The 17,737-nt window shown below is 36.2% G+C and overlaps 1 protein-coding gene across 1 annotated transcript in view; it reads right to left on the bottom strand.

Moving 5' to 3' along the window:
- chmp2ba (charged multivesicular body protein 2Ba) overlaps window positions 1–17,737 on the bottom strand; it is a 100,479-nt gene that overhangs the window by 56,877 nt on the left and 25,865 nt on the right. The window lies entirely within an intron of this gene.

Here is a 17,737-nt window from a genome sequence, read left to right as displayed (position 1 = left end):
TTCATTGTTATTCAGAGACAATGGAGAAAAAGAGCTTACAATATTTGCAAAGAAAACTCTTTGCTGCCAACACTGCCAAATAGTGTTAGTACAATATTAAGTTTATTGTACCTATTTTATTTACTTGTATTTACTGTTTGTATTACTGTTATTTATTCTGAGAGAAAGGAGAAGCACATTTGTTCTTAAGAGCAGCATTTGCTCAGGAATACGCCGTCCTTCTCATGACCCTGGAAATAGAAATGTCAGTGTGCCAAATTTACATTATGTGGAATTAAACCCTGATCGCGGCTCTGTGCAAAAAGAAGCCTCATTAACTAACATTGCACTATTTAACTCGAGGTCTATTAATGGCAAAGCATTGGTGCTGTCAGAACTCATCACTGACACCAAACTTGATATTCTGTGTTTAACGAAGACTTGGCAAAAACCAAACGAATTTGCGTCTCTCACAGAGGCGACTCCAAGTGGTTTCACTTTCCACACAGAGCCTCGCAGTTCAAGACAAGGCGGCGGGCTTGCAGTAATTGTCAGAGATGACTTAAACATTAAACGAATCCCGATTGACTGTCCATTGTCTTTTGAGTGCCTGGCTCTTAAACTAATAATGAAATCAGGTCCTGTCTCACTCATTGTTGTTTATCGTCCCCCAAAATACAATGCATCCTTCTTATCCGATCTGATTGAACTTTTGACTCACCTAAGCTCTTACTCTCAGAGAATTATCCTTCTTGGTGATTTCAACATCCATATTGACATCCCCACATCTAAACTGAGGAATGAATTCCTATCCTTACTGGACTGCTTTGACTTGACACAACATGTTGATTTTCCAACCCACTCTGGCGGTCATATATTGGATCTGATCTGCACTTCTGGACTATCTGTTGCCAACATTTACAGCACTGATTTGGGACTCTCTGACCATAAAGCAGTATTTTTCACTGTTTCACTGCCTTTACCTCCTCTTACCTGTAAACGACAAATTTCTTACAGAAACCTTAAAAATATCTGTCCCTCTATCCTTTCTGGATCCATTTCTGATCTTTTACTGTCTTCACCTATTCACCAACACTAGATAGTCTTGTTGACCACTATAACTCAGCCCTACATTCAGCATTAGATAAAACAGCTCCTTTAAAACATAAGGAGGTTTCCTTTAAACATTCAGCTCCTTGGTATAACTCAGAATTGCGATCTATGAAAGCAGCTGGCCGACGCCTTGAGAGAATGTCACGTAAGACTGGCCTCACATTGCACATCCAGGCTTTCTCTGACCACCAAAGAGCTTACAGAGAAGCACTAACTTCTGCCAAGAACACCCACTATGGCAGAATAATAGAAAGTGGTCACGATAACCCAAGGGTTCTGTTCTCTGTAGTTAATAAACTACTCAAACCCGCATCTGGCCCAACTACCTCTTCTACTGAAGTCTGTGAGGAATTCCTCCACTTTTTCCGTAACAAAATTAACGATCTAAACAATTCAACTAACATAAATACATCATCTGTTTATATCTCTCCCTGTTTTCCCACTCCATCCAGCTCCTTCTCTAAGTTCTCACCAGTCACATCTGCGTCTGTTAATAACCTGCTTTGTAAGATGAGGCCGACTACTTGTGTACTGGACCCCATCCCCACCACACTACTTAAATCCTGCCTTCATGCCATAATCCCGACTGTTACAACAATAATAAACTCATCCCTTGACACTGGCTCTGTGCCGCTCACTTTTAAAATTGCTTCTGTAACCCCAATGTTAAAAAAGTCTGGTCTTGATTCTGACAATCTTAACAATTTCCGGCCTATTTCCCACTTACCTTTCCTGTCAAAAGTTCTTGAGCGTGTTGTAGCTTCCCAACTCACCAATTACCTAACCTCTAATAATTTGATGGAACCCTTTCAGTCTGGTTTCAGGGCGCGGCACAGCTGTGAAACTGCTCTGCTATGGGTAACCAATGATTTGCTTATGGCAGCAGACTCTGGACAAACCAGCATATTAATTCTGTTAGACCTCAGTGCAGCATTTGACACTGTCAGACATGACATCCTACTGTCCAGAATGGAGAACATTCTGGGTATCTCTGGCACTGCCCTCCAGTGGTTCAAGTCCTATCTGACTGATAGGCAAGAGTTTGTTAGTCTTGGCAAGAGCAGATCCAGCTCAGCGCCAGTCACACAAGGAGTCCCTCAAGGCTCTGTCCTCGGTCCTCTGCTTTTCTGTATTTACATGCTTCCCCTTGGCCATATTATCCGTAGCTATGGACTGGGTTATCATTTTTATGCAGATGATACTCAACTCTATTTCAATGTTAAAAGTGGAACTTCATCAGAGCTTTCTCAGCTCACAACCTGCCTTAGTGAAATTAAAACCTGGATGGAGCAGAACTCTTTAAAATTAAATTGCAATAAAACTGAACTCCTGCAAATTGGGACTAAAATGCAACTTAATAAAATGAGCTTCTTCCCAGTCCATTTTGGCAGTGATCTCATCAGACCTGCCTCTACTGTAAAAAATCTTGGTGTCATTTTTGATTCCTCCCTCTCTTATTCCGCCCACATAAATCACATTAAGAAACTTTCTTACTTTCTCCTCCGTAACATATCCCATGTTCGCTCCTTCCTCTCCTTTTCTAACGCTGAGAAACTTGTCCATGCTTTTATCACATCCCGCATCGATTATTGTAATTCCCTACTGGCAGGTGCCCCTTCTAATCTAATATCACAGCTCCAGCTTATTCAAAACTCAGCTGCATGAGTCCTTACTCGAACCAGCAGCAGCGAGCACATCACACCCATCCTGCTCTGTCTCCACTGGTTCCCTGTGTCTTACAGAATTGAATATAAAATCCTACTAATAACTTATAAAGCCTTAAATAACCTCGAGCCAAACTACATCAGTGACCTTCTCCATCACTATGTGCCTGCCCGCCCACTAAGGTCCTCTGATTCTGGCAACCTTGTTGTGCCCCTCACTAATCTACACTCCATGGGTGACAGGGCCTTCAGCTGTATAGCGCCCAGACTCTGGAATGACCTACCAAAATTAATCAGGTCAGCTGACTCCATGAATTCTTTTAAAAAACAACTCAAAACTCATCTGTTCAGGAAGGCTTTTTAGCTCTATTTGACTTTATTACCCTTCTCTCAGTTTACTTCTCTGTCAAGATGCTAATGTAACCTGTGTGTGTGTGCTAGACCATCAATTATGTTGTCTGTTTCTTTTTTTTTCAGAATTCACTGTCTTCATCTTCTTTATTTATTTATCTGGTTTGTACAATGCTATATACTGTATACGCTGCCGTTCTTTATTATATTCTGTAAGTGCCTTGAGCATGGGAAAGGCGCTATATAAATAAAATGTATTATTATTATTAAGAGAGCTTTTTCAGAATACCAGGCATAAGGGTGCTTAGTATTGATTTTTCTGTTATGATTTTGCTTCTATTATTGTATTATATAAATAAAAACACATATTTGTACAGAGCTGAAAGTTGCCTCTGCCATAAAGCAGTCTGATCCAAATAAAGTGGCTATCAAGTGAAGTCAGCTTAATGTTCACAGTAAGAAACAATGAAGTAAAAAAACAAAATTATTTGGCTGTTCACAGAGATATATACAACTGAGTATTATTAAAAAAAAAATGTGATGTAACAACAAGGACAGCCGGGGATTCAAATATTACCCTGACTCTCTTTCCATTCCAAAATAATGTATAAAAATACACAAAGTTTAAACAATGGATAAGCATTTTTAATATCTCAGTATTAATTTACCAAGGAAATTTTCTACCCTGGCTTTCAAAAACAAAGTCATTTCGTACCTTTAAATACACTCTCTTTTTAATTAAGCAGATTATTTTTGCTCTTAATTCCCAGACAAACCAAAAGTAGTTTTGCTCCATGCTCTTAAAAGGTACAAACAACAAAGGCTTTTTGACTCCTCTTTTAAATTTTGGCTGCATCTACTCTTTTTTAATAATGCCTATTTTAAAACAAAAGAGTAATAAAAACAAGCTAATTAAGTTGAAGCAAAAAATTAAAAATAATAGACCAGTTTCTTTTGACTAATGATTTTCATATGCTTGTGTTTATATTTCTAAGATTAGCAAATCACACAGTTCAGTACATTTTCGATTATGTTAGACTGAAAGGAAAACAAAGACATGTATTTAAATAAGGAGTTCAATTATCTGCATTAATCTTTTTCAGAAGAATAGAGATATATCTAAAGACCACACGACACAACACATGTTTACGATTCTTAAGTTGACCAGTTCTACTTCCAAAAGTGGTATACACAAGACCTACATGAAATATCTCAAGTATGGAGGAAAGAATGCAGCTGAATGGATGCACAGAGTGGTCAGGTCGGTGCGGAGGAATGAAGAGATACTGGAAGACTGGAGAAAAATGATACCTGTACCACTGAATAAGAAATGAAGTGGCAAAAGGTGATGATGCAAGAGGTTTAAGTCTGTCAGGTGTTCACAACAGTGATTCTGAATCGAATATTTGAAGAGATAAAAAAAAAAAAAAAAAAAGCTTTACATGTGCTTATTAGATTTTAAACAGGTTTCCGATTCAGTACAGAGAGACTGACAGTGGGTGAAAATGAGAAGGTACAGTATAACAGAGATTGTTAAGATGGTAATCAAACTGTACAAGAACACAAAAGCATGTGTGAAAATTGAAAAAGACAGGTCTCCGTGGTTTGGAATCATGGTAGGAATAAGTAACCAAGTATGTTCAACTTGGCGCTACTCCATGTACTGGAGGAGGTTGGTGAAATATATAACAGTGGCAGACTATAGATAACGGCTGAGCACTGGTGAGACGTCTTGAATATGTGGATGATGCAGCGCTTCTGGAAGTGTGTATGACATTGGTAGAGCTGTTGAGAGTATTTGGGTCAGAATCAGAGGAGCTGGAGTTAGATATAAAAAGGCAAAACAAAATGGATAAAGATTGGTGAACAAGAATATATGAAGAGATTGGGATAAAAAGGTTAAGAACTGGAAATTGTTGAGAGAGTTGAGATATTCACATATTTGGGAAGTGAGCTTGGGGCAAATGACAGCTGTGATGCTGACGTGACGAAGAGATTAGGTTTGGCAGGAGCGGTGTTTGTAACCCAAATGTTAAAAAAGTCTGGCCTTGATGATGATGATCTTAACAATTTTCAGCCTATTTCCCACTTACCTTTTCTGTCAAAAGTTTTTGAGTGTGTTGTAGTGTGGTTCAAGTCCTATCTGACTGATAGGCAAGAGTTTGTTAGTCTTAGCAACAGCAGATCCAGCTCAGCGCCAGTCACACAAGGAGTTCCTCATGGCTCTGTCCTCGGCCCTCTTCTCTTCTGTATTTATATGCTTCCCCTTGGCCATATTATTCGTAGCTATGGACTGGGTTGTCATTTTTAAGCAGATAATACTCAACTCTATTTCAAAGTTAAAAGTGGAACTTCATCAGAGCTCTCTCAGCTCACAACCTGCCTCAGTGAAATTAATACCTGGATGGAGCAGAACTCTTTAAAATTAGATTGCAATAAAACTGAACACCTGCAAATTGGGACTAAAGTGCAACTTAATAAAATGAGCTCTTTCCTAGTCCATCTTGGCGGTGATCTCATCAGACCTACCTCTACTGCAAAAAATCTTGGTGTCATTTTTGATTCCTCCCTTTCTTATTCTGCCCACATAAATCACATTAAGAAACTTTCTTACTTTCACCTCCGTAACATATCCCGTGTTCGCTCCTTCCTCTCCTTTTCTAATGCTGAGAAACTCGTCCATGCTTTTATCACATCACGCATCGATTATTGTAATTCCCTACTGGCAGGTTCCCCTTCTAATCTTATATCACACCTCCAGCTTATTCAAAACTCGACTGCAAGAATCCTTACTAGAACCAGCAGCAGTGAGCACATAACACCCATCCTGCTCTGCCTTCACTGGCTCCCTGTGTCTTACAGAATCAAATATAAAATCCTACTAATAACCTACAAAGCCGTAAACGACCTTGCGCCAAACTACATCAGTGACCTTCTCCATCACCATGTGCCAGTCTGCCCACTAAGGTTCTCTGATTCTGGAAATCTTGTTGTGCCCCACACTAATCTACACTCCATGAGTGACTGGGCCTTTAGCTGTATAGAGCCCATACTCTGGAATGACTACCAAAATCAATCAGGTCAGCTGGCTCCATGAATTCTTTTAAAAAACAACTCAAAACTCATCTGTTCAGGAAGGCTTTTAGATCTACTTGACTTTACTACCCTTCTCTCAGTTTACCTCTATGTCAAGATGCTCATGTAACCTGTATGTGTGTGTGCTATACCATCAATTATGCTGTCTGTTAGGTGTTTCCTCTGAATTTACTGTCTTAATCTTCTTTATTTATTTATCTGGTTTGTACAATGCTATATACTGTATACCCTGCCATTCTTTCTTAAATTCTGTGAAGTGCCTTGAGCATAGGAAAGGCACTATATAAATAAAATGTATTATTATTATCTATTATTTGTTAAGTTAAAAAGAGAAGGAGACATCAAACTGTGGATAAAATTACGAGTCTATAAAGCATTAGTAGTGCCTGTATCCTGATATACGGAACTGAAAGCTGAACATTTAACAAAGCAATAAAAAGACTGGACATGTTTGACCAAAGATGATTGAGATGATTATGGGAATAAGCAGGTCAACAACAAAATTAGTAAAAAAAAAAAAGATTTGAGAGAAAAGACTGGTCAGATGGAACTCAGTGAAATAGGCGTTTCAAGAATGATAAGATGGATGGGACATGTATGGCACTCGGATGACTCAAGGACAGCAAGAAACACAGAAATATGGATTGCAGTAAGAAGGAGAAAAGCATGATGGCCAAGAAAGATGTGAAAAGATAATGAGACAGAAGAAGCAAGAGGAAGTGGCACAGGAAAAAGTGGATGAAGCTCTATAACAGGCAGGGCCACAGAGTTGAAAACGACGATAGCATAGCTAATTAAATATGACCATCACAACTTTACTCCAGTGCTATCTAGACAGCTGTTCAAAAGAAAAAAAAACAAAAAAACAAACAAAAACAAATCATACCAATCCCCAAGTCCTTCCGTTATGAATACATAAAATGACAAAAAAAAAAGAAAAAAATCATCCCTCTCTCTTTGGACAGAGCATTACCAATCTTGGTTCTTTTCCTTTAATTTTGAATCTGCAGTAGTTAAATGAAACTTAAAGTTACCGTGTTACCTCAGTCTGCTCCATGTATGAGCACTTCACATACATTACATACTATCAAGGAATGCACAAGCTTAATCTGATAAAAAAAAATTGAAAGGGTTGAAAATGCATTAATAACCTTTAGTATACATCAACAAAACTGAATACTTATGATATTAAAATTTCAAAGGTGCATAAAAGTAAAACAAACATATGTGCCATACATAAACCATTACTCAAACTACTGATATAAATTCTACAGTTAAATCTAGTGACCCTAACATGGCCAAGCAAATCAAAAGTTCTTTGTAAATGTGTAGCTGCATAATTACAATGTATTCCATACATAATTCCATGTATGAATAGCCATATCAGACAACTTTCCAATTTATAACTTATATAGTACATACTTTAGACTAAAGACTTTAGTCCTGAAGTTATTCACTGATTCAACTAAACACTGTGCAGCAGAATTTCCAAAGCAGAAGACTTTCCAAAATAGCTTTCAAAATGGACAGATCTTCAAAGAAATGTATGCAAGTAAAAGAAATATGAATGACTGTACATATGGATATGCATGAAGTAATTTCTATAAAATTTCTACAAAGGATTTGAAACAGTAAGTGTTTTGGCCATTGTAACTCAACTTGCAGAAAAGTATAATCTTCAATAAGTAATACACTAGAAAGGCAGTGGTGAAGCGGTCTATATAATTCAGCAAAATAATTTGTATTATCTGAGCTGACAGCAGTTGGAAGTTAAGTATATAGCGAATAGCAGCATAAGTTATTTTAAAATAACTTGTCATGGTCAAACATAATGCAGAGGCCAAACTGTTCTTAGCAATTAATAGCTCAACTAAAATAGTTTAAAATATCTACTATAAACTATATTATATAATTAATCCCATTAAGTCATTTATTTTTAATAGTTGTGTAGTTGCTTTTTATGTTTTGTGCATGAATAAGATTTTAAATTTGTATAAATACAGCGATATGCTGGCACAGTATTTGCACTTCAGATGCTTGGATCTAGCATTCTTCTAGCATGTGGCTACAGTGTGAAGGCATTTCCTTGTTAACAAAGGCTTTGATGCAACTGACTGACCCACATGTTCCATCAGACCTAAATCTAAACAAGAACCTCTGGGACATTATGTATTGGTGCATCTGACACGACCAAGTAGTTCCACAGACTGTCCAGGACGCCAGCTGCCATCTCATCAGGAGCATGCCCAGACATTGTTTGGGAATGCATACAGGCACATGGGCGTCATGCACAATACTGAGTCACATTATGTGTTTCCGTGATGATATTCACACAAGTTGAATCAGCTTGTGATGTCAACATTTGACTTTGATTTTTCAGTGTAAAGTTGAATCCAGTCCTCAGTAGGTTGGCAATTTTGGTTTCCACTAACCGTTTGTTACAACGGCTGCACGATATTGGAAAAAAACTGACATTGCAATATTTTTTTTCCGTGATATATATTGCAATATTAAACAATCCAGGAATTTTCACCAGATGATCTGAATAGCTCCATTTTCAAAGAATAAATCATTCTAGAATGTTTAGGGTGATTTTGGAAGGTGAGTGCATCTGCTGTATAGAAAATAAAATTTAAAAACTGAAAAATGACTCTTAAAACCATTTGTGTGTGTGTGACCTTCATGTCTTTTGGTCTAATTCTATATAACCAGTATACTTTGTGGAGTCAGAAAACACAACACATGCTTCATGAAGCTTCATTTGCCCATCACTACACTACTATAAATGCAGCAGGAAGTTGTCTAGAAGGGATATATCTATACTTCTGGTTAAAACAGAGCATTAAACTAGAGAGTAATGAAGCTTCACTTTCACATAGCGAATTACCATTTCATTTTTGGTAAACAGCAAATTAGTAAACATATTTTAAACAAAAATACAATAGCAGCTATACACCAGTCCCCTGAGTGGTTTTCAAAAAAACGACTTAAAATAAATATAATTTATAAAACAGACAACTTTTTAAACTGAAGTAATAAATAAATGCATCAATTTATAATAAATAAACATCAACACAGAACTATTTTGTTACACAAAATGTTTTTAAACTTAACTTCTCTTAGCAATCGTGCCACAGTAAAACAAAGTATTAGTCATCATGGCTAAACAAGATGAAATCAAACTTCTCAATTGTATAACATCTGGTTTGTTTCTTAATAGACTACTTAGCTTAGAAGTTTCTAACCAAGAATACTAGTCTATCTACCGTTGCTGGCTTAAGACAAGTACATTGGCAAATGATAATGTTGCTACTTGCTGACTTGCACTGAAAATCCTCTCTGATGGGGAGCTTTTAACCGGAACACATACATACTTGCGGGGAAGCTTGGCAAATTGTGGAAAGTTCACCTTGTGTGATTTCCACCATGAAAGTGGACCTTCTTCTTTGTCTATGGAAGGTGTTAGCCTGTAGCTGTTTAATTCAGCTTCCATAGCTTCCCTAACAGTCTCAGGGAGGAATCACCCTTTGCTGCAGCTCCACTTTGTTTAAAGAAACTTCCCAAGGACATCTTGGCTTTTTTTGCCTGGGACGTGTCAGCAGCTGTGGGCTCAACTTCAGAGCTACAGCTTGAGGTTTCTTGGTAATCAATCATTTCTGATGACACTCTGCCCTTGACTTTGACCTTGCTATATGCACTGATGAAGTCCATTTTGAACCAGGGTCCCAAACAACATGCCATATCTAGCATCTCCTGTGTAGCTTTATCTTTATATTTCTCATTACAGTAGACCAACATCTCACTCTTCAACTTCTTGGTCAGATCTGTGTCTTCCTCTTGCATTAGTAACACTGAAGTGTTAAAGAGGTGAAAAACTGGCTTCACATAGGTGACACTAACACAATCTTCTCCTGAAAGTGCATCGGTGAGGTCCAGCAGTGGACTTGTTGATAGCCTCCAAGACATCTATATCTTGCCAGGTTGGAATCAGATGTCGCATCTTCTTGTCTGCAGACAGGACATACGTTAAAGCTTTCTGATACTCTAGTGTCCTCCTGATGATCAACTGTCTAGAACCCCATCTTGCTTGGCATTCTCATGAGGAAATGAAATGGTAGGCCTGAGTTCCTTTGGGACTTTTTCCAAAGAACTTCTAGATCCCAAGCAGCCAATGCTTCTCTCAAAACTGTTGCAATATTCTCGCCTGTATGATCCTGCTGTAAAAATGTTGTTTACAAACAGCGATTATTAGTTGGAAATCCTCATTAATAAAGTGGACGGTCAGATTATGTATGGCTCCTTTGTCTGGCTGGACCACAAAACCTCTGTTGCAGCAAAACATTCCACTTTAGATGCTAATTGGTACCATGTCTTTCGTGAGGTGGAATGTTATTGCATCAGTAATTTCTCTGGCATTTGGAACCCCTCTGGTATGGTGTAGCACTGGCAAATGTATCTGAAATAGTTTTTCTTTGCTTTGGACAGCATTCAGATCTGGCTTTGCATTCTTCATACAGAGTTTTGTGAGGCCGATTTAAATTATCGAACAAATTAGTCGTGTTGCCTCATGTTGTGGTAACAACTGCAAGGCATGTTGAGAAAATACCTATTTTTGGTCTCCATAATCCTTTCTGAAATCAAAATAATTCCATGTCTGACGTTGCATTTTTTTTTACAACCAAATCTTCCCTTACGGTGTTTTTCTCCTCTTCATTGCTAATTCTCAGGTCCATTGTGAACTGTGATCAGTGGCTAGCAGGGCCTGCTTTGTTTATTCGAGAATGAATTTGATGAAAAGGTCCTTACTGTGGGACGTGGAATGGGGTGGAGATGGAGGGCTCAGAGAGGTGTGGACATACAGGGGCAGGGTTACACAGTATTATTCAGTAAAGATTTTGCATTTGAATATTTTGTTAATCGAGATCCGATGTGCGATTTAGATCCGATGTGCGATTTAAGTGTTCCCTTAATTTTTCTGAGCGATGTATAATGGATATCGCTCTCTGGGGCAAGTCAAATTGTGTAACTTTATTACTTTGTTGAGTGTTAGGTCCTGCTAAGCACAATATCTTGCATAGTTTCAGAAACAGGCAAGAATTAATTTCATTTTAGGCAATCTATAAGAAAAACCTAGGTAAGGAATCTAACAGCTCTGAACTCTAATCGCCCAACCCCCACCAATCCCACCAAAAAGAAAACTAAATAATTAAATGCAAATGGTGGAAAGGATAGTCATCTACAAAATACATTACAAGTGATGAAAAAATGATAAGCAGTAGATCCTCCTAAAAAAACTAACTCATTAGTATATAATTAATACTTAAGTACCTTTTAATGTATTATCTTGAACTGTTAGCAGCACTCCTCAAATTATGTTTCTCTCTTGCATTATGGGTTTGCTGCTTCAGTGACTCTACACAATTGTTGGAACAACTCAAACTAAACAATAAGAGCAAAATAAATTATATCAAATATATGATACATTTTCAATCTGGCTTTCATTAACATTAGCTCAAAAGCAATATCTTACCACTGTTTTCAGATATGTACAACTGAAACTGAGGTAGACCCAGAGATGACATAATCTAGATAGTAAAGGTACTTTCATGATTAACAACAAATTAGGTTTGCTAAGAGGTTTCTTATGATTTATCTCTCATAAATGTTATAAACAAAAAAATGCCAGTTAGACAAAAATATTAATTTTGGCAGTAGTTCATTGTGGCTTTACTTAATTTAAATATCTTGCATTCATACATCTCAATATAGTTGTGGCTGTTCAATGCATAGAGAAATACTGAATCATGTTAGGATAATGCAGTTGTGAGGTTGTTTTGAGTGTAATATGGATACTGAGTGTGTATTTGTTCACTCTATGCTTATATATCATACATTCATTCTTATATAAGTTACATTTTCTTTTTTTTTTTCATGGTTAACTTATTTCTAACAGCAGGAGAATTGAGTTAGTATATCAAAGGTGTAGCTCAAACATGCATGTCTCTCCCGGGGTTTCACTAACTTGCCATCCAGTGTGGTCATCAGACAAGTAAAACTGGAAAATACACCAAACATACAAGTTGAAGTAACCTCTTATTCATTGAAGAATAAGTGCCAAAATTTCAACAAAATTTGTCCAATGAAAGTTGCTTCATGTAGATAGACAGAGGTAGCAACAATAGGTGATTTTTTTGATCCTAAAAAACACTTTTTCCACACTAAAGACCAAAGAAATTCCAACCAAGTCCTTTACTGGTACTACATATTCATTCTTATTTAGTCAACCAAGCAAATTCCCCAGTGATAATATTTATTATTTAATGTCTTATCCCAGGTAAGACAGAGGTGATTCTAAAAACCTGGGAATTTCTTTACATTCTCCACAACTAAGCTCGGCTACCACCAGACAAGGCCCACATAAAGATAGATATACTGCTGCCTGACTACTGTCTTTGAGCAATGGTTCTAAAGCATACAACACAAGACCACATCTGCTTGCAACCCTTCTTACTTTTTAGACACTTTTCACATAATTAAGCTCACAGAAAATAAATAAAATGACCATTATAGTCAGAATGAAGCTTACAAGAGAACTTCACTTGAAAATATCAAACATAGATTTTAGGCTAGCATAGTGATAAATACTTGAAATTCATACCTATTTATAAATAAACTCAAATGTTCTACTAGTATTGACATGAGGATTTTATTGTTTTGAGCTCTAATGTTTTGCATATATTTAGAAGAAAAGCCTAAAAACATACAGTTGTGCTTGAAAGTTTGTGAACCCTTTAGAATTTTCTATATTTCTGCATAAATATGACCTAAAACATCATCAGATTTTCACTCAAGTCCTAAAAGTAGACAAAGAGAAACCAGTTAAACAAATGAGACAAAAATATTATACTTGGTCATTTATTTATTAAGGAAAATGATCCAATATTACATATTTGTGAGTGTATGTGAACCTTTGCTTTCAGTATCTGGTGTGACCCCCCATTGCAGCAATAACTGCAACTAAAAGTTTCCGGTAACTGTTGATCAGTCCTGCACACTGGCTTGGAGGAATTTTAGCCCATTCCTCCGTACAGAACAGCTTCAGCTCTGGGATGTTGGTGGGTTTCCTCACATTAACTACTCGCTTCAGGTCCTTCCACAACATTTCAATTGGATTAAGGTCAGGACTTTTCACTTGGCCATTCCAAAACATTAACTTTATTCTTCTTTAACCATTCTTTGGTAGAACAACTTGTGTGCTTAGGGTCATTGTCTTGCTGCATGACCCACCTTCTCTTGAGATTCAGTTCATGGACAGATGTCCTGACATATTCCTTTAGAATTCTCTGATATAATTCAGAATTCATTGTTCCATCGATGAAGGCAAGTCGTCCTGGCCCAGATGCAGCAAAACAGGCCTAAACCATGATACTACCACCACCATGTTTCACAGATGGGATATGGTTCTTATGCTGGAATGCAGTGTTTTCCTTTCTCTAAACATCACGCTTTTCATTTAAACCAAAAAGTTCTATTTTGGTCTCATCCGTCCATAAAACATTCTTCCAATAGCCTTCTGGTTTGTCCATGTGATCTTTAGCAAACTGCAGATGAGCAGCAATGTTTTTTTTTGGAGAGCAGTGGCTTTCTCCTTGCAACCCTGCCATGCACACCATTGTTGTTCAGTGTTCTCCTGATGGTGGACTCATGAACATGAACATTAGCCAATGTGAGAGAGGCCTTCAGTTGCTTAGAAGTTACCCTGGGGTCCTTTGTGACCTCGCCGACTATTTCACGCCTTGCTCTTGGAGTGATCTTTGTTGGTCGACCACTCTTGGGGAGGGTAACAATGGTCTTGAATTTCCTCCATTTGTACACAATCTGTCTGATTGGTAGAGTCCAAACTCTTTAGAGATGGTTTTGTAATCTTTTCCAACCTGATGAGCATCAACAACTCTTTCTGAGGTCCTCAGAAATCTCCTTTGTTCGTGCCATGATACACTTCCACAAACATGTGTTGTGAAGAGCAGACATTGATAGATCCCTGTTCTTTAAATAACACAGGGTGCCCACTCACACCTGATTGTCATCCCATTGATTGAAAACACCAGACTCTAATTTCACCTTCAAACTAACTGCTAATCCTAGAGGTTCACATACTTTTGCCACTCATAAATATGTAATATTCAATCATTTTCCTCAATAAATAAATGACCAAGTATAATATTTTTGTCTCATTTGTTTAACTGGGTTCTCTTTATCTACTTTTAGGACTTGAGTGAAAATCTGATGATGTTTTAGGTCATATTTATGCAGAAATATAGAAAATTCTAAATGGTTCACAAACTTTAAAGCACAACTGTAGGCTGGAGCCACCAAAAGCATACTTCCAGCCCATTACAGCTACTTCATGAATCTGTAAAACAGTTGACCTCTGAGAGAGATGAAAATTTACTATGTTTACTATGAAAGATTAATTAATGAAACTAATGTAAATTTTATCCATCACAAATACTGAAGCCTAGAAAAGAATGCTCCTCTAATGGTAATCTTGTGTACAAAATTAGCAATTCTTGATTTTTTTTCTGTTTTATTTGCAGTGTTTAACATGATTTGTGCTGTAGTTTTTATTCATATGTTATATTAGTAAAGAAATCTGATATTGATGCACAATAAATCTAAGAACATGAACTCTTGGAAGTTGCATTATATTGTTAATAAAATGTACTTTGATAGAGAATTTGTTAAAGACAAGCCAAAAAATACAGATCTATTATGAAATCACCAATGACCTACATATGATCTTCACAAAAGCAGAATGCTATTGTTACATTCAAACATATTAAATAAAGAATATCAGACAGTTAATGATTTAAAAAGTTTAAATAGGCCATATTTTACATATTCACATGATAATTTTAATATATATATAGGTCGTTTTTTTAAACAGACATCTTTGATTTTAAACAGTCAAACAGAAGATGACTAGATTAATTAGAAGAGGGATTAATTAGGGGAAAAAAACAGAATGCCCAAGAGAGTTAATTATGTGAGCAACTGATTTATTCATGTATATTTGTTTATTTTAAAAGATTATATTTACAGATATTATCCTTAGAGATGTAACATCTCAAATTGTAAGAAGTAACTACGTTCTTTTTGTTCTAATACAGCAAATGGCTTCTGATTTTATGCTTCAAACAACTCCAGTTGATAAGCACTGTTGCTCCATAATCACTTTACCAAGCCACTTAGATGTACAATACACATTAGAACTATAGTGCATGATAGCATGATAACTTAGTATGTTTAACTAGTATCTCACTTCCCTGAAGGCTTTCATAAAAGTGTAGTGATCACAGTGACAGTAGCTGGTTACCAAATCTGTGAAATGCAAGGTAAGATCCTACTGTCAAGGGAAGCATTCGCAATAGGTAACTATGCTTTATCAGAACAATCACTATTCATTCACATGTAGTAAATTTAGGAGGCGCAAACTCTAAATAAAATCAAATGTTTTACACTGTTGTTTTTAAAGTAACAGTTTTGAATACAGCAGAATAGTAAAAATAACTGCAAATTAAACATTGGATAGTACATTCAAAGAAGGTGTGCATCTTATGAATTCACTGTCCTTATTGGAGTATAAGCATTACTAATTTATGGAGGATAAAAAGTAGAGCAAATGCAGAGATTTAACAATGGGGAGCTGCACATGCACTTTTAGATTTTTGCTGTACTCTTTGAAATTAACTATACAGTAGGAATAAACAACCTGAGCAAAAAATTACTCCAGGCAATTTTCAAGGTTGTTTAAAAAAAAAAAAAAAAATCAGTCATAATGGTTTCACCTCACTAAAGTAGTTCAATAACGACAGAACAGGAGAAAAAAAAAATCATGTGTTTTTAATTAATATACATGTGGTGAATGTCACTAGCCCTACAAATTAACATTCACATTTCAGAAATAGTGATAAGCAAACAGAAAAACTAATAGCACCAACTCAAAGGGACTATGTTTTATATGTAGTACATATTTCAAAAAGGAATACTGTTGGAAGATCTTTAAATGTACTAAAAATGGTTTGATAAGAATGATGCAAACTATCTAAGAAAAAATTCTCACATTTATCTATAGCAATCTGCTCCTAATTGACTAAGCTACGGACAAATGCAAAGTTTTTGGCTATTTGCAGGCAACCTAAAAAAAAAAAAGTTTTCACTAATGGACTGATCTCATGGACATGAGACCTAGAAAAACCCATCCTCACTGAAAAGTTAAATAAATGGTGAAAACATTCAGAAAAAAAAATACATAAACAAACAGTGATACAGTATTTTACATTAAATGGTGGGAAAGGGTGATCTTAGTACCGTTTTAAGACAGGAGTGGAATAGCACCAATGGGTCCTGCTTGTATTCTTTATTTAATCAGTCTTATTGATGATTAATATGAAAAAAAATTACACAAAAGAATAATTATCAATGCTACATAGGCAATGACACAATTTACTGGTTGAATCGTCTATCCATTTACTGGTGTACATTAGGTTTTTTTTTTTTTCTTCTACCCACTAATATTCTTCACAAATAATTAATATATAAAGCTTTAAAAACTATACAGAATTCCAACAAAACTCTATTAAACTTATGTATTAAATAAAACTATTCCTTATTGACTGCGATGGGCGGGCACCCTGCTCGGGTTTGTTTCCTGCCTTGCGCCCTGTGTTGGCTGGGATTGGCTCCAGCAGACCCCTGTGACCCTGTGATGGATGGATATTCCTTATTGTGCAACTCATTAGATTATTATATTATTTAAAGAAATATAATAAAAAACACACAACACAAAAGCTTAATGTTTCAATCCAAGTACACAATAACTTATCATTTTCTTATGTATTAAGATGTACATTTAGTAATTTATCAACTGGAAAAAGAATATCCTTTTCTCCCCTGAATTTTCCCTTGCTGTCTTTTGTACTCAGAAACTTGCAGTAAAATTCACAAGTGTGTTATAGTCAATAGTATAAAAGGTGCACATACGACAAAAAAAATGACACAATCGTATTCTACATATGAGGATGAAAGTGAGGAATTTAAAATGAGTTAAAGCTTTTTTAATTTCTATTACCAGAGCAAAACCCAAAATAAAATTTCTCATAAAAGAATGTTTTTCAAGATAAGACTGGAATCATGAGGTTACTTTTTTCCCCCCAAAGACTGTACAAAAAGTGTAAATTCAAAATCACCAACTACATTCCCTCTAATCCAAATCATATTAACTTTCCCTATTGATAGTGTGTTCACTCTAGTTGATTAACCATTTTTGATACCTTAAATGGTGGAAATCATCTTTAAGCAAATGAACATTAAAAAGTGATTTGAGAACAAACATAACCTTTGAACAGTCTCTGGTTCTATTAGCTTGTCCAACAGTATATAATAATTTCTGCAAAATAACATAGTACGAGATTACAATGCATACCATATAAACTTTATTTGCATCCTTAAGGTAGTTAAGTACAGTGTATTCA

Source organism: Erpetoichthys calabaricus, chromosome 4 (genome assembly GCF_900747795.2).
Source record: "Erpetoichthys calabaricus chromosome 4, fErpCal1.3, whole genome shotgun sequence".
Lineage (NCBI taxonomy): Eukaryota > Metazoa > Chordata > Cladistia > Polypteriformes > Polypteridae > Erpetoichthys > Erpetoichthys calabaricus.
This window is presented reverse-complemented; position numbering and strand designations above follow the sequence as displayed.